Genomic DNA, 23,942 nt, shown 5'->3' on the forward strand with positions numbered 1-23,942 from the left:
AGGGTCCCCAAGGATGAGACCTCTGACCTCAGACCAGGCCTGTGGCTGTAACATGGAGTGTCGGATGTTTAAACCTTCCTGAAGTTTTTGCAGCAAGTTTCGCCTGTGATCTCTAGGGCTCTCTCGGGATCTTTTGCCCCATTTGCCAGATGAGGAAACTGAGGCTAGAGAAGGCAGGGAACCCTGTCCTAAGGGCATGGGTGTTAGTGGTAGAGCCCATCTGAGTGCTGCCTGTCTGCTCCTCTGCTTGCCACTGGCCTCCCACAGAGTCCATGGTGAGGACATGGCAGGCAGTGGCTGCCTGAGCCCTAGGGCACACTTCCAGCCTCACAGATATGCCTCCAGGGTGGCACTCCTGCTTCTTGCCAGGGTCCTGGCTGGTTAATGGGGCATGTGGATTTGGTGGTTCTGATGCCCTGTCCCATTAAGATGCATTTCAGTACAGGTGACAGCAAATACAGAAGTACACAGAACCTGAGACCTCTCCAGGAACTGGTAACCTGGCCCATCGGAACTAATTATCTGCGCAGTGTCCCTTATTTTCTAGAAAGTGGGCTCCAGGGAACCTAAATTAGAAACACAACGTCAGTAGAATTCATCAGTTAGTCTGTGAACTCAGGAAGCCTGGCAAAGGCAGGCTCGGCCTTCGTTCCCCACTGTGTTCTACCAGCTGTGTGTCCTTGGGCAAGTCAGCAACCTCTCTGAGTTCTTGCCTGTTCATCTGGGAGTTGGCAATAGTGATGTTCACCACTCGGGGAGGATTTAAGAGACCGGAGGGCAGAGCCGGCCCCTGAGGTATAGTGGGACAGCCCCAGCATTGCCTGAGAGTGGCTGGGGCCTCTGAGGGTTTGGAGCACTGGGATATAATAACGGTATTCCAGGGAGGAGGATCTGTGGTCCCACGGACACAAGGGCCCTTAATGCCCAGTGCCTGTTCCTGCGGCAGACCCACTTTGGCCCTGACACTCCCTACACCCCTCAGGCACCCAGGCCAGGGTCTAGGGCATCAAAAACAAAACAAAACAAAACAAAACAAAACAAAACAAAAAACAAACAAAAAATATACAGGCTCTGGAGTACAGAAAGGAAAGTACAAAACGGAAATGAGTACATCTTTATCTACAAGGCATGACATCAGCTTTACTGCTCAACTGCCACTCAGCTCCTCAGTGGTCATGTGTAACACCTGTGGTGCATTTTCGGGGTCTGCTGTGATGGAGGTGGGGCTCACCCAGGAAAAGGGGTACATGGGGGGAGGGTGAGAACAGCGGAGTGAGAGGGTCAGGAGAAAAAGAGAAAGAGAGGAGGGTAAGGGGAGAGGTGAGGAAGGGGTTGAGGAGGAGAGGCGGGAGGGAGGGGGGAGCCTGAGAGTGGCCGGTGGGTGGGGCTGGAGCGGGAACCTCTTTCCAAGGAGACATTCCAGACTGACGGTGGCGCATGACTCAGCGCCCTAAGCGAGGTTGTTTCTGCCCTTGTCTTCCTGTCTTCCAAATGGCCCCATTCGTGAGCAAAAAGAGGGTGAGGAAAAGGGTGCTCGTTCCAAGGAGGCTGTCACACACAGACACAGGCACAGGCGCGCCCTCCTGCCGTGTGCCGTGCTCACACGCACGGGCCAGCCCAGGCTAGGGGACCCGTAGCCTGGCAGAGGGTCAGAGTGTGCAGGACTTCGGGAGGCAGACCTTTCCCAGGACTGACAGCCTACTTCCTCCTCTCCTTATGATGCCAGCTCCTCAACCTCCAGGAAGCCCTCCCTGCCAGCACAGTGGCTCAGGTCTCCTGTGTTTCCTGAGCTCCTCCCAGCACGGCCAGCAGGCAGCTGGTGGCCCAGGTCCAAACCCCAATAGCCATGGAGCTCGAGCCTCAGTTTCCCCATCTGCCATGGTGAATCGAACTCCTTGAATGGGCCCGAGCCCAAGCGTGGCCGTTCACCCCCTGACACTCTCCGCAGAGCGTTCCGAACTCAGCCTCTCGCAGGCCTTCGATATGGGAATCCTTCTAATGGAAAGAAAACAGAGGCGGCGGAGACCGGCCCGGCCACGGTAACCCAAGCCAGCGGCCTGCTGCATGAATGGGCCCTTTCATGGGGTGGCCACAGAGCGAGGGCCTGGGGTGGAGATATCTGCGCTGGGCCCAAGGAATGGCAGTGCCCGGGGCAGGGAGGAGAGGGACTTTGGCCTTCAGCTCTGGCCTCTAGCCTCAGGGCCTCCAGGCCCAGCACCCTCTCCCTCTGAGTCTCGGATGCCCCCTGACACCAAGCCTTGCTGCAGGAAAGGAGCCAGCCATCCCCGGTCCAAATGCCACTGTCCTCATTTTTTTCCTATAATTATGTCTCTGAGGGATAACTACAAATTTACATTTTGCTCAGCTTGGTCATTTATTCGGAGCTTGCGTGGAAGGCCAGGCTGTAAAAGGCGCATTGATGTGTGTTTTCGTGTTGCTGGGGTGACCGGCTGAGGCGCGTGGACACAACCGGCCCTTTTAGCCGGCGGCTCTGCGAACAGCGGCGCCCTCACCACCTGGGCCTGTGCAAACGCCTCCGCTCCACTCGCCATGAATGACTTCAGTGTACAGAGGTTTTCTTTTTCCATACCTGGCCACCAAAACTTCCAACATTCTTCTAGAAAAAATGTGGCACGCTTCCCTGGGATCATTTTCTCTCTGAATGGCTTATCCATCCTGGTCCTGCCCAAACATAAGGCAGCTCTTCTTCCATTTAGCAACATTAAAGAAAAATCGTGCTTCTGTTTTTGCCACCTGCTGCTATGGCCCCAACAATAGCTCCCTTCTGACTTCATGGGGAACAAAGGCTATTGGTTAGACATTTCTCTGAGTCTTTGAAGAGACGTGATAGGCTGGCTATGTGGCTCCGTGTTCAGATTGCCCTGGGTGTGTCCGGCCTGCAGAGGTGATCAGGGCCCAGGCTGAGTGCAGAGCCGGCGGGTCTGGAACCAGCCCAGTGAGCTCAGTCCCACTCTGGATATCGGCAGATATTCAGGTGGCCCCTGGCCTGGGCACAGCCTGTCCTGGATGTCCCCACCCATTCCTGCCAGGCACTGCCGGGACGCTGCCTCTCCCCCTGGGGTGGCGCCCTTCGGCAGGACACCTCCTTGCCTCTAGGGAGAATGCCAGTGTGGGGGGGACAATGATGTGCAGATGGGTAGGAGGCCTGATCTCAACTCTGTGTGTGTGCGGACGCACATGTGTGTATATGTGTGCGTGCATGCGTGTGAGCATATGCATGTGTGTGTGTGTACACATGTTGGAGGATGTACATGTGTGCACGAGTGTGGGTATATATATATGTACACGTTTATATGTATATGAGAGTATGTACAAGTGAGAGGGTGTACATGAGTGTGTGTATATATATGTCCACAAGATGTGTGTATACACATGTATGAATGCATATGCCAGTGTGTGTACAAGTGTGTGTGAATGTGCGTATATGCATGTGTGAGAAAGTATATATGTGTGCAAGTGTGGGTATATGTGAAGGAGTGTGTGTGCATGCTTGAGTGTGTATATGTGTGCACATATACGTGTCTGAGTGTGTGTCCACACCTATTTTTTCTGGAATGCAGGATCCACGAGCTGGAGGGCAGGAACTGCCTGGCTCATACTGCACACTCAGTGTCTGCAACAAGGCCTGGCATGCAGACAGCTCATATTTGATGAATAAATGAAGAACAAAGAGCTTAAAGACATCTGGAAGGAAACCTGTGAGAGATGACGAGGACGAAGCCCAGGTATGTCACTGACACCACTGATGGTTCAAGCAGCCATAGGACCTGCATCCCTGAGGCGGGGGGTCTTTTAGGACTTTACCAGGTTAATTATTTAGTCCTCAGAACTCACCCAAGCCGGTAAGGGGTCCAGAAGCTTGTCTGAGCGGCAGCGTGGCAGAGTTCTGGGTTTACATCCCAGCTCTGCCTCTTATTATAGCAAGGCTTAGCAAGTGGCTTCCCTGCTCTGTGCCTTGGTTTCCCCATCCCTGTCCCCGGAGGGTTGTTGGGTTATTGATGGCCGGCATCAAGCATTCGGAATCTAACGGATGAGAACTCTTATTATTGTCAATGCCTTTTGTGGATGACTTATTTTCTCCTTCACATGTTCCCAAACTTCCACGGTGGTTGTAATCAGAACAGCCCAAGGATGATTGCCACCAGCATTTGCTGCCTGTGTCTGAAGCCGTCTTTCTCAGAACGTGTACTGACTAAGAGTCCTGGCTGGGGCTCTGCCTCACGCCTCCCTGTTCCCCCAACAGGTGCTTAGTGGGTGGTGCTATGTGGAGCCTAGGGCCCTGACCCCACAGACACTTGTCACAACAGCTAGGGAAGATCAGTACACCTCTTGACTCACCCCTAGCTGTTTCTGCTTGTCCGTGCCTCAGTCACCCAGGGTCCTTGAGGGTGGGCTGGGCACTCTCTTGGCTGCCTGTCTGGATGGTGAACTTTGTGGCATCATGCTGGCTAAGGCACCTTGGGCTGGCTAAGAGGTCTTGGATCTCTCAATTAAACCCTTTGGACCACAGGCCTCATCCTGATGTCTGGGCTTGACTTTGAGTGAGATCAAGGAGGAGGCAGTGGGTTTACAGCCCAGTGACTATGCCCTGACCTTACAGGGGCCACTTGTCTCAGCTCCTTGTTACTCCCAGGTCCTCCCAGATCCTGGGCCTCAGACGCCAGCATGACCACTCCTTCCTGGTTCTCTCACTTTTCTCTGCATTGTCCTGCCCACTGGCCTCCTGACCAGCCCTCATGACCTGCTTTTCTCCCGTGCCCTGATTTACCCCTCTCCCTGTCAGCCCCAGCCTGCCCTCTCCTCCACATCTGGCTGCTGACTTGACTCCCTGCCTCTCATTTCACCCTTTCTCTGGGCCAGCCTGTGGTGGGAGAGGGTAGTTTATCTGCAAGCCCTTCCCCAGGCCAGGCCCTTCCTCGTGGAAGCCCTGGAGCAGCTGTGGAGCCTCCTGAGAGAAGAGCAAACCATGCTCCGGCCTCATCTGTCACCAGGGGAGTCCCTGGCACTCCACCTCCTCCCAAGCTGTGCCGCCCACTACAGTGGCCAGTGGCCACAGGCACTTGTTTACATTCAAACTAAATAAAAGTAAAAATCCAAGTCCCCAGCTGTATTCATCACATTTCCAGGGCTCGGTGGCCCCATGTGGTTTGTGGCGCAGTGCTGGATGGCATAGATAGAACATGTTGCCATTGTCACAGAAAGTGGTATTGGGCTTGCTCTTCAGAAAGGGAGCCGTACGGTGCGATTGTAACAGGCATTAGAAAATGTTGAGTATTGAACCCAATTCAACAGTACCATTTCCCAGTTTATTTTGTATAGTTAGCAAACAAAACAAAACAAAGCCAGACATGTAGCTACAAAACCTCTATACTTTACCAAACGAACCTGCCCTTGTCTATTTAGGCTCCATCCCTCCAGCAGCAGCGTCGGACCGAAAGGCAAATGAGTGACGTCCCGGCACCCAGGGCAGACATCACCAATCAACCAGCCGCTCACCCCTTCTATCTCTCGGTCTTCCTCAACCGTGTCTCCCAGCCAACCCTTCCATGGATGGGAGTGAGCACCTGATACCTGTCCACACCTGGGCCCAGCCTGCCACCTGGCCAAGGACCTCAGAAGAACTGTAAAGATCCTCAGGCCTAAGTTGGGAATGCAGAGCACTTTACCATTGCCTGTGTGCACGGATCTGGCGCTTTTGCACATGTGAGGTTTGTGTGAATGCAGCCAGTTCTTGTGCTTTCAGGGCCCTGTACTGTCTGGGCATTTCGCTGCCAGCTGTTTACTAAGAGCAAACAACATCTTTATGTCTCATGTACACTCTGGAACCCATGGGGCACCGCACCATTGCTAGGCCTAAAGCGTAGCCAACACGCTTCCAGGGCACAGATGCAGCCTCTAAGAACTCGGTGGCACTCCAATCGCAGCACAATTGCGCACACAGTTGTTAGTTAATGAAATTCTAGTTATGTAGGGATGGCAAAAGTGGGTTAGTGTTGGCAACAGGACGATGTCTTACCCATTGCGAAAAGGTCCACGGGCACCACAGGAGGGATCTTTCTAAAACACAAACTTTGTCATGTCACGCCTCTGCTTGCAGGCTTCTCATGGCTCACCTGGTACCCTCAGAATGACATGGACACGCAGGTGGAGACTCAAAGCCTTTCCCCACCAGGCCCCAAGCTACGTCCCCAGTGTCAGCGCCTGGCCCTCCTCATCCTGATGATGAAGATGACAGTGAGGATGGTGAAGGTGATAGTGGTGGTGACGACAGTGGAAATGATAGTGATGGTGATGGCGATGATGATGATGTCATGACGGCGACGATGGCGATGAAGATAATGGTGATGGTGACAATGTTTTCACTACTCTCCTTCAAAGAATGCTCCTGTTTCCTGCCTTCCTTGCTTGTGGCATAGAACTCCACAGGCGTGCTGAGCTCTGGGTGGGTGACAGTACGGGAGTGTGTGTGACGGAAGAGAGCTCAACAGCATGAACAGACGAGGCACTCATGTTCTGAGTGACATCGGCTCTATCGTCTCCCCTCTCTGGGCTCTGGGTTCCCTTTCTGTGAAACAACGGGGTCGAACCAGGTGATACCTAGAGGGTACTTCTGGGTCTAAGGTTTCCTGACTGTCAGTGTTTGTATTACATCAAGTAGATTTGCAGGGTTCCTCCTTTTTCCTTGAGGTATTTGTGTTTCCCTAGGTGAGCCACTTCCTCTCTTGGGGCAGGAATGAGCAGGGCACAGGAGGACTTGGAGTACCATGTCCTGTAGAGCTGACCGCTCTAACTTTGGGTGGCCTTGGGTATGAACTGAACTCCCTGGACCTAGTTTCCTCCTCGAGGTGACTGTTCCCACCACTCGAGGAGGGCTGAGAACACATGGGACAAGGCAGGGAAGGGCTGGGCTTGGAGTCTGTGGCTCTGAAGAGACTTGGGGACACCTATCCTCTACCCAGCACTATTCCAGGGACTGAGACAGAGCTGAGAAGGGACAGACGTCATCTCTATCCTCATAGGTTGTCTTCTCTAATGTCCACTCCCTTTTCTCCTGGAGAAAGGTGCAGCCTGGAAGGGGAGGGGTGGTCCCTGAGGTTCTTAGTCACCTGAGAACTAGTCTCTGAGTCTCTCTTAGACCTGACAGAGCCCGGCTCAGAGAGGCTCTGGGGAGATCTCTGCCATCTTTGAGTGGAGACTTCTCTTTCCAGCCACCAAGAGACGAGCATGGTGTACTGGGTTGAGTTGTGTCCCCCTAAAAGATTTGTTCAAGCACTCGTCCCCTGTATCCATGAATGTGGCCTTATTGAGAAACAAGGTCTTCATAGATGCCATCAAATTAAAATGAGGGTATGTCGGACAAGGATGGCCCCTGATCCAATTACTGAAGTTCTTATGAGGAGAGAGGAATTTGGACACTGACTCAGAGAAAAAGGTCATGTGCTCATGGTGGCAGAGAATGGCACTTAAGGGAGCCTGGAGCCCCCGAGAGCTGGAAGAAGTAGGAAAGATCCCCCTAGAGCCCTTGGAGGGAGGAGCATGGCTCTGCTGACACCTCGATTTTGGAATTCTGGCCTCCAGACTATGAAAGGATAAATTTCTATTGTTTTAACCCACCCATTTTGTGGTAATTTGTTCCAGCAGCCCCAGGACACTAAAGCACCCAGGAACAGTGACACGAACGGGCAGCGCGAACACGAACCATCAGCAGCTAGTGCACATAAATGCCTAGTCCCAGAAAGTGACACGATAGAGCATTATTTTCTTTAGCGAATGGTCAAAAGTTTAAAACTTTTGGGGTTTAGAACAACGGGAACTCCCACACTGCTATATTCTGAAACATTCCTCCATTTCATGAATTCATCCCATGGAAGAATTAGATTCAGGGTGGTGTACCCCTCGCACTTTGTGACGTCAAAGATGGTTTAACAACACACGCCGTAGCCAGGAAGCACCAGGAAGTCATACTTTTACCAACACTGGAAATTGCTCTTTATGTGCAAGTGTAAAAAGCCAGATGTAAGAGACATCTATGCTAATTTTATAAAAAAGCAACAAAAAGCAATGTTTGCTCCTAGGGCAGGGAGCCTGAGGGAGAGTTCACAATGGGTATCTCTGGGTCATTTTGAAATTTCCTTGTTTGAGTTTTGCTATAGTTTCCAAACTTTGTGTAAAGAACAGGTATTATTTTTGAAACAGGAAAACAATGCAATTAAAAGCAGCCCAAGTGCTTGAAGCCACGGCTGCCTGGGCCAGCTGGCGCATGGGGAGGTGGGTCCCCAGGCGGGACAGAGCAGACAGCTGCGGTTTCTGAGGGCACAGCAAGAGCAGGTTGTTGTGACTGTGCAGACATCCCTGGGAGCTGGAGCTGAGGCTTGGGTACTTTTGTGATTGAGCTTCACTTGGCCTCCCCTTGGCTGGTCTCTGCTCAACCCCATCAGAACCCGCTCTGTCAACTGAGATGTGGGTCAGAGCCATCCCGCGGGCTTGCTGTGAGAATGCTATGTGAATGTGAGCTCTGACATTAGCATTCCTGTACGAGATGAGAAGCTGGCTCAGAGAGGCCAAGTGACTTGCCCAAGGTCACACAGCGATGGTCTGTGGACCGACATTAAACCTTGTGGTGTCCAACTTCAAATCTCATGTTCTTCCCACATGGCTTGCTACCTCTTTCAGTGGAGAAGAGGGAGTGGAGGCCTAACAGGCCCCTTGGGCCGGCCACATGTGGGTTTGGAACATCAGAAGGAATAGACTCGCTCAGCCTACATGAGAGTGCCGAGGAGTGTGGAGGAGCCCAGGGAAGAAAAAATAGGCCCTGATCCAAAGGGCTGGATTTGCATGTCACTCGCATGCCAGCCTGGAACATGGTCCCCTGATGCATGGTGGGAGGTGGGCTTGGGTGTGGTGCGGCCAGAGAGGGACCTTTGAGATTGTTGGTGGGTGGCCAGAGCCTTGTGTGGGATATGTGTCACGGGTTCAGTATTTGTTCCTGGATCCTTGCCACCAGCTGAAGGCAGGGGTCAGCAGAACTGGGTCCTCTTGGAAGTGCTACTGAGGTTCAGAGGGTTTGGTGACCTGTCTGAAGCTCCCCGCAGGTGGTGGCCCTTGTTGCAGGAGAGACTCTTGGGTTAGACCTCTGCCTTCCCGGGCGGGGCGGGGGAGGGCTTACTCCCAGGTGCCTGGAGGTGAGTCCCTGGACAGGGAGCTCCCTGGAAGTCAGCACTTCACTCCCTCCCCTTCCCTGAGGAGGAGAATGGTGGGGGCACACAGCTCAGATCCAAGAAAAAGTGAAAGAAGCACAGCAAGTCGACAGCCACTGCAGAAGTCACACTCCCCTGGGCCATGCTTCCTCCAGGCCACACTGTCTGGGTCATGCTCTCCCTGGGCTTCTCCCAGCCAACGACTGTGCTCCATCCCAGAGAAGCAGAGCCCAGAGGCTTCAGAAAGCTGCAAAGAGGAAGGACAGAGCTGCTCACCTCACAGAGCCCTGCAGGGAGCTCTGTCTTCCGTCTGCTGCTGGGGCGGGGCTGTGTCTGTCTCCAGAAGAACCCTCTGGAGACTCCCACATACATGGGGTCTCTTGCCCTCTCTTCCCTCCCCTCTATTCCATCCAAGCTGTGACCCAGAGGCTCAGCCATCTGTGCAGAGAGGCCGGGCCCTGATGCCAAATCCCCTTCCTGGGGCAGAGGCAGGGCCAGTGAGCAGGCTTGTTTGTATTTGATATAAGTGCTGGATTGTTCTCTCTGCCTTCATCGGCTATTATGCGGAGGCAAGTCCTAAAATAATATTGCACTTCCTCCCTCATAATTTGGAGAGAGGACACTCATCCGGAATTGAGCTGGATGGGGATGCTTTCATGTGTGAGCACCGGGGACTGTGCACTGCCTCCCTGCATGGCGGATAAGAATGCCGGACTCTGTGCTGGCCAGGTTCTCTGAGTCCACCGGTGTGGGGGGCTACCCTGGGAGAGGGCTGCTTTTGTTTTTTAATGACTATTTCTTTTAGAAAGTTGGTCCCCTCATTGGATTGTTCAAAATTCTGGACAGGGCTATGAGCCTGGGACCCCAGAGACCAGAGCCAGTGACTGGCTGGCGACCAATTGCAAGTCTGGCTCATGCAGGCACCCCTGGGAGATGGTGGTGCCTGGTGCATAGTGGGTGGTCAGCACGTACTTGGGTTGACTCCAGCACAAAGAGCACTCACATAGCAGCGTTCTCTCTGTAGTCACGGGTCGCTTTGCTTTGATTTCTAAATGCTGCTTTGGTCTACGACAGCGGTTGGGAAGCATGCTTCCTTCTGAAGTCCTCAAAACCCTTTTGTATTTGTTATCATAGCAAGTATTCTGGTGCCCTAGGCATTCAGGGAAGAGAGCAGTCATTCTTCACGGGCTTCCTGGTGGAGGTGAAGCACAAGCTTCCATGCCACTCAGACCCATGTTCAAATACCAGCTCCACCCCTAGTGCTGGGACCTTGGGCTTAACTACCCCTGTGCCTCAATTTCCTCACCTATAAAATGAGCTCAAAAATACTAACCGGGAAGCATTTTTGTGAGGATTGAGATGAGATAGCATAGGGCCCAACATCTAACTCCATGCACAATGCTACTATTATTAAAATGAAAAACATAATATGTAGTTGGAACTTAATATGTCAATTTTTAAAAATTATTACACAGACATTTGCTGAACACCCACCATAAGTCAGACCCTATGGCACCAAGGGCACACAGAGAGGGAGAAGACGTGGATCCTATTTTCCACTGAAGCAGGATGATGATAGTGCTGATGGTAAAGGCGATAATGGTAATGATAATGATGGTGATGATGATGGTGGTCGGGATGATGATGGTGACGGTGGTGATGGTGATTATGATGATGATGATAATGATGATGGTGATGATGGTGGTGATGATGGTGATGATGATAGTGATGGTGAATTTTGCTTCTCCTTGACCCAAGGTATATCTACCTGGAAACTGGGTATAAACTTTTTTGGAATGAAGGTGTTTGCATATGTATAATCAACTTAAGGATCTCCAGTTGAGATAACCCTGGGTTATCTAGGTAGGCCCTAAATTCAATAACTGGTGTCCTTATAAAGAAAGGCAAAGAGAGATTTGAGAGAGACACAGATGAGGCCACATGAAGACAGAGGCAGATACTAGAGTGATGCAGCCACAAGCCAAGGGATGCCTGGAGTCACCAGAGGCTGGAAGGGACAAGGAAGGATCCTCCCCTTGAGACTTTGGAAGGAGTGAGATCCCGAGACACCTTGATTTTAGACTCTGGCCTCCAGAACTGGGAGACAATAAATTTCTGTTGTGGCAATTTGTTACAGCACCCACAGGAAACTGATATAACTCTTCTGGGAGGCTTGGAAAAATCCAGATTCCCAGGCTGCCCCAGATCAGAGTCTCTGAGAGTGGGGGTGGGTATCACTGTTTTCTAACACTTGTTGAGGCACAAAACTCAGCCCTTGAGGGGGAGCCAGGGAGAGGGCAGTCACTGGCAGTCACGAGCCCCGGGTTCTCACTTGTACGTACCGCTGACCTCCTGGGTGACTTTGGGCAAATTGCCCCTTCCCTGGGCCCCTGCTTCTCCGTCACATTCTGGTTCTCTGAGGCTTTCTGCCAGCAGCAGAAGCATCCAGAGGGACCCCTCTTTCAGAGCCTAGAGACCACAGGTCCCACTAAGTTAACCCCTAACCCCTTCCCTGGGTTAATCAACAGGGACTTGCATGGAGAGGGGACAGTTGGGAAAACTCCTCTCAGCCAAGGGCAAAGGGAGTTCAACCAGCCCCAAGGCTCCTACCCTGTCCCACACAAGCCCCATCCCTCCACTTGCTTGTAATGACAAGTATCTTCATTATCCTAGAATAAAAGTAAAGGTCCTTTAACACATACAATTTTGAAGGCATTATCCAGTGCCATGAACAAAATCCATGATGGAGACACAGTTGTTTGCTCCTATAGAATCACAGTGAATGGGACAGATGTGCCTGCAGGATGAGCAGGACTTAGTATCTGGGATGGCATTGACAATGAGATGCCCCAAGGGAACAAGGAACTTCTGGTAAACCTTTAAAAAGCAAAAGTGCCACCTTCTCTAGATATAATCTGCAGTTGCATTCCTGGAAAAGTCATTGTATGTTAAAATTGTGCACAATTCTGATTAGACGAAAACAGGAGTCAGATGAAGGTTATTGTAAAGAGACTTGATCAACTTGGATGTCCTGCAAGATGCTCCAAAGGCAGGTGGTGGTGTAATACTTTCTCATCATGCAAGCTGATCAGTGCATGGCAGAATATTAAAAAACCTGCCCCTATAGGACAGAAACCTGCCTCTAGGCATTCGGACAGTCACAGTGCCCCAAGGGGACAGTTATGCTGCCTCCAAGAATATCTGGCTTTGGCCTCCTGAACAGGCCTTGTCTATCCCAGTGGGCATTCAAAGTATCCCCACCCCATACCTCCATTCATCAACCCCTCACCAGAGCCTGGAACCTCTTACTTTTGAGAATGTCCCTCAACTTGTATTTGAGGATGCTTTTCCTTCAGCTGATGCTAGAGTTTGTTCCTGATGGAAAACAAGCAAACCCCCATAGCTGGGATTGTGGTCAGGCTGCTGGATGGAGGCCACGGAGACCTCTGTGAGGGTGATTAGCAAAAGTGCTAATGCCGTCCCTGGAATGTGAAAAGGCTGCTGGGAGACATGTGCCAGGCCACCTGGCTTTGCGAAACTCCCAAACCCCACCAAAATACAATAATATGAGAGTTGGTTTTGATGGAGTATGGTCACAGAGAAGACACACTTTCATTTTGAAAAATAACAGCAGCTCCCACAGTTTGGGGGACCCCTAAGTGGTGCCTCCGGATCCCCCTCCTGCAAATGTTCCTTGAGAACTGAACATTGTTACGGGGGAGTGGTCCATCCTGTGTGTCACAACATGGTGCCTCTGGGGTGTGAGGGCCCCAGAGGACTTTCCCTCTGCAGAGACAGTCCTGTTGTGATAGGCAGGATCTGTTTAGCTTCCTGCCCCCACAAAAGGAGAGTTTGTTTTCACTTTGAGCATAGAACAGCTGCTTCAATAGTTTCAATTCAAGTGTGAAAAGGCAAGTCTGGGACAATTTCAGCAATAAAATTAATAATGATAGTAATGGATTATAACCAATAGAATAAATAAATGGTCACAGGTTCACAATGGTAAAAATAATTGCTTTAATACATAAATGAGAGAGATAAGCAACTCTTCTTACAGCATACCCCAAGTATAACCGTAGAGGGAACGACATACACAGGGAAGCATCATTCGTCTAACATTGCAATAATAGTCATTGGAGGCAAAATCCATCAGCAGATGTTAAAATTAGTTAACCAAAGTACAATGAGGAATAGACTATTTCCACAGTTGCACAGAATCTCCCTACAAGACACCTCTTAATTACAAAGAGAAAGAGAGTAGTTTACAGCCTCAAAACACGGCACCGCTTAACCAAATGATCAAAGTCATTGCTGCCTGGAAAGGGACACAGAGACATCCTGTGTTCCCAGCTCCTGCTCTGAGAAGGATGCTGATCACTTCTGTGGGATGCCTGCCAAAAGGTACAACCAGTCTCATTGTGCAAAATATCAAACAAACACAAATTGAGGGACATTCTCAAAATAACTGGTCAATACTCCACTCTTGAAAGTGTTAAGGTCACAAAAGACTGAGAAACAGGGCCAGGTTGGAAGAGACTAAGAAGACATGGCCAGAAAATGTACTGGCCGGGGTCCTCAACCAGAGAAAGGACATCAGTGGGTCAACAGGAGAAGTTCTACTAAGGGCCGGAGGGTAGTGAATTTTAGCGTGTCGACATTAATTGTCCCATGGTTATACTCCATGTTAATATTAGGAGAAGCTGGGGACAAGTATGTCAGAACTCTGTGCTATTTGTGCAATTAAAATGATTTCAAAATAAATAAATAAGAAGGCCAGGGTTAAACACCTTACAGCCTCTAGTTGACACTTTCTAGAATTTTTAGACCTTGGTGTCTCCAGCTCCCCCTCTTTTTCCTAAGGCAGAGTGTAGACGCCCCCATCATCCTGGTCACGCTCCTCTGAATGAGCTCCAGTTGGCCAAAATCCTTCCTCAAGGCAATGTAAACATGGTGGACTCTGAGGCCAGGGCGTGGATAGCCAAAGGGGTCCTCCCTCCAACTCTTTATGATTCCATCACCTGAGCAGCTCATGGTCACTCGTGGCTCCAATAAATACTTGCAGATTAGATGAGACCCCTCCTCAGCCTTAGCCCCAGTGCCAACTCCTCTCCTCTTTGGGGCCCCTTGAGAAAAGCACCTGTGGTTAACAGGATAATGATCCCCAAAGACATCCATGTCTGAATCCTGGGGCCCTGTGAATATGTTACCTCACATGGCAAAGGGACTATGCAGAGGTGATGAAGTTAAGGGTCTTAAGGTGAGGAGACAATCCTGATTTATCTGGGTGGGTTCACTGTCATCATGAGAGCCCTTATAAGAGGGAGGCAGAATGGTCAGAGTCAGTGGGAGATCTGAAGAGGCTACATTGCTGGGTTTGAAGATAGAGGAAGGGGCCGAGAACCAAGGCATGCAGGTGCTTCTAGAAGTTGGAAAAGGCATGGAAAGGATTCACTCCTAGAGCCTCTAGCAGGAATGTGGCTCCACCAACACCGTGATTTCAGCCCAGTGAGACTTCTGACATGGAGGCAGGATATAGAGGAATTGGGATTTGAACCCAGCAACCTGACTTCACTCTCCTCCTGATGGTCTGTGTGGTGGCACCCCCATGTTGTGATAAGTTAAATGGGACCCTTGCCACCCTCACTCACCCTGACCACAGTTCTTATTTGTCAAGAGTTCCAATGATGATGAAGGACATGTACGACCAAACTCAGCGTTGTGGCCTATACCAGTCCCACGGAGTTGACTGCTCAAGGCCAGGACCCTTTGGTGGGTTGTGACATGTGACAGAAAAGCCAACTCAAATGGATCAAAGCAAGAAAGCGAATGTTTGGCTCACATAACTGGAGAGGGAACTGGCAGTCCTGGCCACTTGCTGGCTGCTTCCTTCCCTGGAGGGTAGGAAGATAGCCTCCAAAACGCTAGCCTCGAGCACTCTTGGTTCTGGTGCAGCAGCAAATGGGAGCTTCTGACAGCCCCAGAACACATGGTCATTGCCTCTGAATGGGTCTCATGCCAATCATGGAGGCTGGGAGGATGTGATGCTCTGATTGGATGTACTGAGCTGTAGGCCCATCCCTGGAGCCGTGGATAGAATCGATACTAGCTTGATCCCTGGAAAATAAGGAAAGTGACGTAAACCAAAAAAAGAAGGGAGACTGGATGTTGAGGGTTAAAAACTCAACAAATATCCAGCACAGGCATAGCTTCTACTCTGAAGATAAGAACATGGAAGTCTGGGAATCTGCCGAAGATTGCTCAGCTGACATTTAGCAGAGCTGGGACTTGACTCGGAGATCCCCAAACAGTGCTATTTCAATGTCTCCACAAATAATTGGAAAATGAAATTTAAAAATCAATACCATTTGAAACATCGGAAGACATCAAATATCCAGGAACAAACTCATGAAGAATGTGAAAGACATTTACACAAAATATTGTATAACATCACTGAGAGAAATTAAATAAGAACCAAATAAATGTAGGGATATACTATATTCATGGATTGGGACACTGAATTGTGTAACAATGTCAATTCTTCCAAAATTGATCTATGGATTAATGCAATTCCAATCAAAATCCTAGCAGGTTTTTTGAATCAACAAGCTGATTCCAAAATTTATGTAGAAATGTATAGGAACAAATACAATGGAATATAGGATTTCTAAAACAGGTCAGTCACAATGTCTGGGATGGAACCCAAAATTATCTGATATATGAAGAAATAGGAAAATGTAACACTTTTTCAAGAGAAAAGACAACCAACAGAGGCCAACACTGATATGACTCAGATATTAGAATCAGTAGACAAGAATTTTTAAGTATTTATTTCACTATGCTCAAGGATATAAAAGAAATTATGTTTGTAACAAGTAAAAAGACAGAAAACCTCAACAGAAAAATAGAAACAACAAAAAGTAGGCAAATGGAAATTCTAGAACTAAAAAATACGATGCCTGAAATAAAAAAGTCACTAGGTAGGCTATATGGCAGAATGGAGATGACAGAGTAAAAAGTCAGTGAACTGGAATATAGTTCAATAGAAATTATTTAATCTGAAATCAGAGAGATAAAGATTGAAATTAAAATTAACAGAGCCCCAGGGAGCTACAAGACAATATCTAAAGGTCTATAATATGTATAACTGGAGTCTTAGAGGGAAGGAACAAAGAATGGTGCAACAAAATTATTTGGACAGACAATAGCTGAAAATTTCCCCAATTTGGTGAAAGACATAAATTTACAGATTTAAGAAACCGATTGGATCCCCAACAAGAGGAATATGATGAAAACTACACTTAGGTATGTTATAGTCAAACTTCTGAAAACCAAAGACAAAGGGAAAATCTTGAAAGCAACCAAAGATAAATGGCACTAAAAATCCAGGGGATCCAAATTACCACAGAATTTTCATAAAAAACAATGGAAGCCTTAAGGTTTCTGATTTTTTTCCCGCGGAAGTTTAGTTTTGCTTTTTCTAGATCTTTATGTAAATGAAATCATACACTGTGTACTCCCTCTGGGGAATGCTGGTGAGCACAGATTACCTGGGATTATCATTATCTGAGGTTCCGTATCTCGACAGATTTTGGCTTATGTTTGTTGGAACTCATTGAATGATATTTTTAAGGTTTGAACATTTCATTGCATGTGAAGTTTACCTGAAAAGACAATCAAGAACTATAAACAAATGTTGACCTCTAGGTAATGATATACAAGTTGAAGTATTTTGGGCAGTGTATACTAATGTCTGCAACTTATTTTGAAACACATCAAAAATAAGATGGTTTGATGGATCGATAGATGAATAGAGATATGATAAGCAAATTCATTGTTAATTGTAGGATCCAGGTGGTAGGTATATGGGTGATCATTGTAGAATTCTTCCAAGCTTCCTTTGTTTGAATATTTTCATAATCAAGTGTTGGGGGAAAAAAAGAATTAATGCAAACCACATAGTTAGAGAATATATTTGCAATGCTTTTTTTACAACAAAGAGCTGGTATCCAGAAAATATTTTTAAATACTTCTAAAATCAATAAGAAAAAAGACAACTGCATCTTAGGTAAGTGGTCAAAGATTTGAGTAGCCACATGACAAAAGAGGATATCTCAATGGCCAATAATGTTTGAAAGTTCTCAACATTCTTAGTCAACAGTGACATGGCAATGAAAACAATATATTCCTTCCCACACAAACCAGAATGACTAAAATGAAAACAAAACGAGATAAAACAAAAGAACAGATGATACCAAATGTTTGCTAAGAGACGGAGCCACTGGAATGCTCAGGTACTGCTGGTGGAAGTGTAACTTGCTACAAATACTCTGAACATGTGTTTGGCAGCACCTTAGTAGGCTGAGCATACGCCCATCCAATGACCCAGCGATTCTACTTTTGGGGATAGCGTTGATGGAAATGGGTGTACCCGTGTGCACCACAGATATGCTCAAGAATGTTCGTAGCAGCACGAATTATAGTAGTGCTAAACTTGGAACAACCCAAATCTTCACCAATGGCAGATGGATAATAAAATATGTTACCCTCGCACAATGGGATATGATACACCCAAGATGTGGGTGAATCTCATAATGTTGAGACATAATGTTGATGAAAAAAAAAAAAGCCAGACACATAAGAGTATATTCTGAATGATCTCATGTATGTAAAATTCAAAATCATGAGCCTGGCCTCTGGTGATGGAGGGCAGATGCTGGCTACTAGTGGATACTTTTGGGGAAAGTCCTGGCTGGGAGGATTCCGGGGTGCTGGAGTGTATGCATCTCAGTGATGGTAACGTGGGCGGGTGAGTTCACTTTGTAAACATTCCAGTTATGCATTTTTCTGTATATAAATGATTCTACAATATTCCTACAGGACACACACACTGACTTCATGGCACTCTGCCCAAGGCAGTCCGGGAGGCCATGCGGGAAGGCCAGCCCCACTCTGGTGCAGGGATCTTCCAGCTGGTGGGGTCCTGGGGGTCAGAGGTCAGAGCCCACTGGAGAGTCCAGGCTGAGTCTGTTTACTTAGCTGGGGCTCCTCACAACGTCCCTTCTGTTCTTCCTGGGCTGACGTCATGTACTGCGGGCTGGGCAGAGTTACGATTGCAGAGGAGGTGGCCCCTCCAGCAGCCCATCAGGAATGGAACCCACCCTACAAGGAGCCTGATGAAGGCGGACCTCAGTTTGCCCTAATTTCCTTTGCATACGTGCGAGCTCCTCTTTTCCTGCCTCTCTCTGAGCTTCAGTTTCCTCCTGGGCCAAATGAACGTTTGGGGCAAAATCTGCTACCCTGAACAGACTTGAGGGGGTGATGAAGGAGACTTGGAGGAAGAGTAGCTTCTTGTTTCCGCCATCTGCTCTGGCGCACTCTGGGTTCTTACCGCCTGCTTCCTTCTGCCTCTCTTGTCTACACCTCCGGGCCTGAGTCACTCACTTAACAACTAACACAGTTTGAGAAACATTTAAAGCACGGTGCACATTTTTTTTATTGCATGAGCAACAAAAGCATTAATTGAATCATGATCTCCCATAAATGTGGATGGGAAATAACTCTGTACAGCCTCGAAATAGACTTGGCATACTTTTAAGCTGAGCTGTAGCTAACTCAAACCAAATACACCCATTTCTTTACCATCCTTGCTACTGCTCCCAGCCCAGCCCCACCCTGCACTTCAAGTAGAGCCAGCTCACCCAAACACTGGGACGCTGGGGCTAAGAGAGGCCTCAGGGTCAACTCCTACCTCCTTGCTGATGCCTCTGAGGCCCTGGGACAGGAAGGGGCTCCAGGCTCAGGGCCGGGCTGAGAGTAGAACCTAAATCTTCCAGTGCCCCTTGGGAGGTCATTTTCTAGGGCTCAAGGATTGGGTATCCACCTACAGGTGAGGGAGGCACAGAGGTCGGTGCTCAGGCAGCAGGTCCTGACTCTGGTGGCTTATGAGCCCTGGTACTCACACCCTTTGAGGTGGGGTTGTCACTCCCATCTCACAGGTGAGAAAAAGGCCTACAGAGGCTGCCAGAGGGAGAGCAAGTGGAGAGGAAGGCCGGTACGAACCCAGGTCTCCATGTCTGCATCCTTTGTCCCAGAAGAAGCACAGGGCCATCCCCTGGTGTACTCACCCAGCTCCAGGGGTATGCCACAGCCTCCCCATCCACCACCTGCTGGGAGAGTGCAGCCTAGGCAGCTCCTGTCCACCAGGAGCAGCCCAGCCCTAGGCTTCTTGGGGCTCTGCAGGAGACTTTGGTGGGTTTCTACATCTCCTCCTCAAGCACGGCCTGGGTACCCACCATGTACTGAGGGTGCACTGCTGAGAACAACCTCAACCCTACGCCCATTTCACAGCAGAATAAACTGAGCTTCTAGGAGCTTCTCTGTGCTTGCCCAAGCTTGCACACCTGTTAGCAAAAGAACAGGATTCAGCACCGAGCCTGGCCTGGTGCGTCTCACCCCATCTCCACTGAGCTGGATGTTGTTCCTGCCCTGAGGAGCTCTGAGGCAGACAGTGGTGATGGAGAGGTCTGCCTGGCTGTCCCAGGTCCTGCCACTGGACATAGGGCTGGGTCAGAGTCTTGGGGCCAGGGAGGAGGGAGCAGCGCCCTTCTACCATATTGCCTTCTTTATTTACCCCACCACTCCTGACTGGGCCTTCCGGAAAATTCCGATCTGGAAAATTCTGATTTGGCAGCTGGCAGAAAATGATGATGATGACATTAATCATGTGTGTACATATACACACACATGCACATACACACAGGTATATTCCAATGCACCACAGGTATACATAGACACACACATACAAGTACATACCAGCACATGTACACACACACCAGCACACACAGGTACACCAGCACACATATTCACACACAGGTGTACACACTCAGACACACAATCAAGAACAACTCTTCCTGTGGACAGAGGCTCATTTATTGAATTCTTTTCCAGGAAGTCACTGAGGCTCAGAGTATAAACACACTTCATGTGGACCTGGGAGACCTGACCCCAGAGCCTCTGACCCCAACCCCTCCACTCTGACTTTTGACCCATGGCTCCCATGCTTGACTGCTATGTAGACTGGCAGGTAGGGCACAGGTCCTCGGGGCCTCAAGGGCTCCTGAGCCCCAGGAGAAGCCTTGCTAGGTGAAATCCAGCCATAAGCCTGGTGTGTGAGAGAGCCACGCATGTGGATCTGGTTTTCATGAAAACACACAGAGATATTAAATTGAGTGATAGAGGGTTTAGCAGTCCATTTTGCTGACATTTGAAAGAGGTTATGGAGACCACTTTTTATGAAGGTCCCAGCTTGTAGGCTCTCTTCATCCAGGAGAGGCTCAGGTGACATGGTCACTCCTGGGAGGGCCACAGGAGATCCTGCGAGCCCAAATCCTTTCCCTGAGCTCTTATTTTGCCAGCCTTTGCATGGGACCCACATGGCATGGGCTGATGGTCCCTGACCCAGAGACCAACCTGCCAAGAAGTGGCTGGTGAGGGCATGCCTGTAGTCCAAAGCCGCCTTCTTGTCCTCCCTGGGGAATTTCATACACCCTCTGGTCTGATCCCACATGACTCTACAACCCTCAAGTGCAGGCCTGTTTGGGTCCTCCTCGGGCCTCCTGCGAGCTTGGAAATGCACGTCCACTTACTTGCAGCTGGGATGACCTGAGGACCACCTCTGTGATTGGGGGCCTGGCCTTGGGTCCCCTACCTGTTAAGTGGGTTTTTCGGCAGACCCACCTCACTGGCTGGGTGCTGGCCTCGCAGGCTGTATATACTGCATCAATGGCAGCTACCAGTGAGGGTGTGAGAGACAAAGTCACCAACATTGTTTTCTCCTGTTTCTCAGCTTTGTCCCTCAGGTCAGTTACAGAACCAATGAGATAATGAACATGAAGCTGCTTAGTCCACGAGTACGGCTGGATACAAGGAGGAATTCGTGCTTCCGAGGTCAGAGCCGGAGGTTACTGTAAGGAGCCCATATTTTAGTTTCAGCGTGTGCAGCAGGGGAAACCAAGGCTTAGGAAGGTTAGGGGGTTACTCAGGGTCATAATGCTGGAGCTGGAGTTAGAAACCAGATTGCCTACCTCTCAAAAGCTATGGCCCAAGTTTTTTCAGCAGTTTGCACTATGGATTCCATAAGGAAGTGTGATGGTCCCATTTTAGAGCTGAGGAACTGAGGCTTGGTGGGGCTGAGTGGTCAGCAGCAGCTCACTAGATAGGCCCAGGTGGATCCAGCATCTAGTTGTGTCCACCATCCTGTGACCCCGATCGACCTCAGCATACCTGAAACCTGTGGGAACAGGGTTGCATGTCCACATTCCCTGCATATCAGCGGGGGGATATGAGTCCAGAGGAGATAAACGGGGCTGAAACTGAGGACGGGAAAGTCTTTCCAGCTTCTGGGTGCCCTCTGCTCAGGACCACCTGACCTTGACTCATCTCCAGCTCCTCCCTGGCAACACCCCACTTTGATCTCAGCTGCTCATCAAATCCTGGAACATTAGAACTGAGAGGCCCCCTTTGAAGCCGACAGAGGTGGTTCTAGGACACGTAAAAGGAAGCACTGTTCAATGGGCTGCGAGGAACCTAGTCTCCTTGGGAGGCCGTTTAGGCTGAAAATAGAAATTAAATTCAAGGAGGGTTTAGATAAATTAGTGCATGATAATAAACAGCTGCTATTTTATTTGTGCCAATGAACCAGGCAAGGGGGCAAATCCCTTTCACATACATCCGCTTAATCTTTAAAACATTGCTTCCAAGCATTTATTATCCCCTATGTGCCGGTGGAAACTGAGGTGTGGATGGCTTGTGTGGCTTGCCTGAGGTTACATGACTGGTAAGTGGCAAAAGAAGGATTCGATCCTGGCTCCTTCTGATTCCAGAGACAGAGTTCGTAATCACTGTGCAGAGTTCGTAATCACTGTGCCAGCTCCTCCCAGTCCATGCTCACACCAACCTCTCCACTTCAGACTGCATCCTAGGCTCCGGAGGACATCCAGAGAGTGCCTGAGATGCCTCAACAATACACCTGCCCTTAGGACATGAGGCACCACCCCTCATTTCTTCTCTCTTGCCCCCTGGGGGTGGTGGTGCTGTAGACATAGATTCAGCCGCAGGGCACGTCCTGCTGTCCTGGTGCAGAGCTCCAGGTTTCCATCACCCCTCCCCGAGGCCCAGCTTTCTTCCCATGAATTATAACTCTTTAGGTTGAGAGGGCACATCATAGGGAGCTGTCTTAGTTTTCCATTCATTCATGCAATACGTTCATTCAACAATTGAATCCGCAAGTATTTATGAATTGCCACTGTTCTAGAAGTGCTTAGAAGTTCAGATGAAAGGAAATAACAAAGATGAGAGGAGAAATGAAAAAATGGAGACTAGAAAGACAACAGAAAAGATGAACAAATCTAAGAATTGGTTCATAGAAGAGAGAAACAAAATTGACCTTTAGCTAGACTAAGAAAAAAAGAGAAGACACAAATAAAGTCAGAAATGAAAGAGGAGACATTACAACTGACATCACAGAAATACAAAGATCCTAAATGATGATTATGAACAATTACATGCCTACAAATTGAACAACCTAGAAGAAATGGATAAATTTCTAGAAACATACAACCTACCAAGATTAGACCATGAAGAAATAAAAAAATCAATCCAAATAGACTAATAATGAGTAAGGCGATTAAACAGTAATCAAAAACCTCCCAGCACAGAAAAGACCAGCACCATATGGCTTCACTGGTGAATTCTACTATTTAAAGAAGAATTTAATACCAATACTTCTCAACTATTCCACAAAATTGAAGAGGAAGGAACACCCTCAAACTCATTTTATGGGGCTGGCATTACCCGCGAACCAGGACTCTACAACAAGAGAAAACTACAGATCAATAATCCTGATGAATATAGATGAAAATCCTCAACCAAATACTTGCAAACCAGATTCAAGAGCACATTAAAAGGATTATACATCATTATCAAGTGGGATTAATCCCTGGGATGCAAGGATGGATCGATACACTCAAATCAATCAACATGATATACCATGCTAACAGACTGAAGCATAAAAATCACATGATCATCTCAATAGATCCAGAAAAAGCATCTGATAAAATTTAACCTTCATGACAAAATCCCAACGTATTAGGTATAGAAGGATTGTACGTCAATATTATAAAGCCCATGTAGGACAAACTGACAGCTAAAGTCATACTCAATGATAAACTGAAAGTTTTTCCTCTATCGTCAGGAAAAGACAATAGTGCCACTCTTGCCAGCTCGTTTCAAGGTAGTACTGGAAAGTCTAGCCAGAGCAATTAGGCAAGAAAAAGAAATAAAAGCCATTACAATTGGAAAGGAAAAAGTAAAATGGTCTTTGTGTACATATATGATCTCATGTAGAGAAAATTCTAAAGACTCCACTAAAAAACTGTTAGAACTCATAAACTCTTGGTATAAAGTCAACATACAAGTATCAGTTACGTTTCTATACACTAATGACCAACTATCTGAAAAGAAATTATGAAAACAATCCCATTTATAATAGCATCAAAAAGAATAAAATGCTTAGGGATAAATTTAACCAAGGAGGTGAAAAATCTATAAACTGAAAACCATAAAACGCTGATGAAAGAAATTGAAGAAGACACAGATAATTGTAAAGATATTCTATGTACATGAATTGGAAAATTAATATTGTTAAAATGTCTATACTACCCAAGT

The 23,942-nt window shown here is 48.4% G+C and overlaps 1 long non-coding RNA gene across 1 annotated transcript; it reads left to right on the top strand.

Moving 5' to 3' along the window:
* Positions 1-1,228: 1,228 nt before the first annotated feature.
* LOC120622901 (uncharacterized) lies at positions 1,229-5,724 on the top strand. The gene is made up of 3 exons (XR_005658585.1): positions 1,229-2,039; positions 3,582-3,746; positions 5,425-5,724. It is a non-coding gene; the product is annotated as an uncharacterized LOC120622901 (long non-coding RNA).
* The last annotated feature ends 18,218 nt before the right edge of the window (positions 5,725-23,942 follow it).

The sequence above is a fragment of the Pteropus medius genome, unplaced genomic scaffold (genome assembly GCF_902729225.1).
Source record: "Pteropus medius unplaced genomic scaffold, Ma_sr-lr_union100, whole genome shotgun sequence".
NCBI classification, from domain to species: Eukaryota; Metazoa; Chordata; class Mammalia; order Chiroptera; family Pteropodidae; genus Pteropus; species Pteropus medius.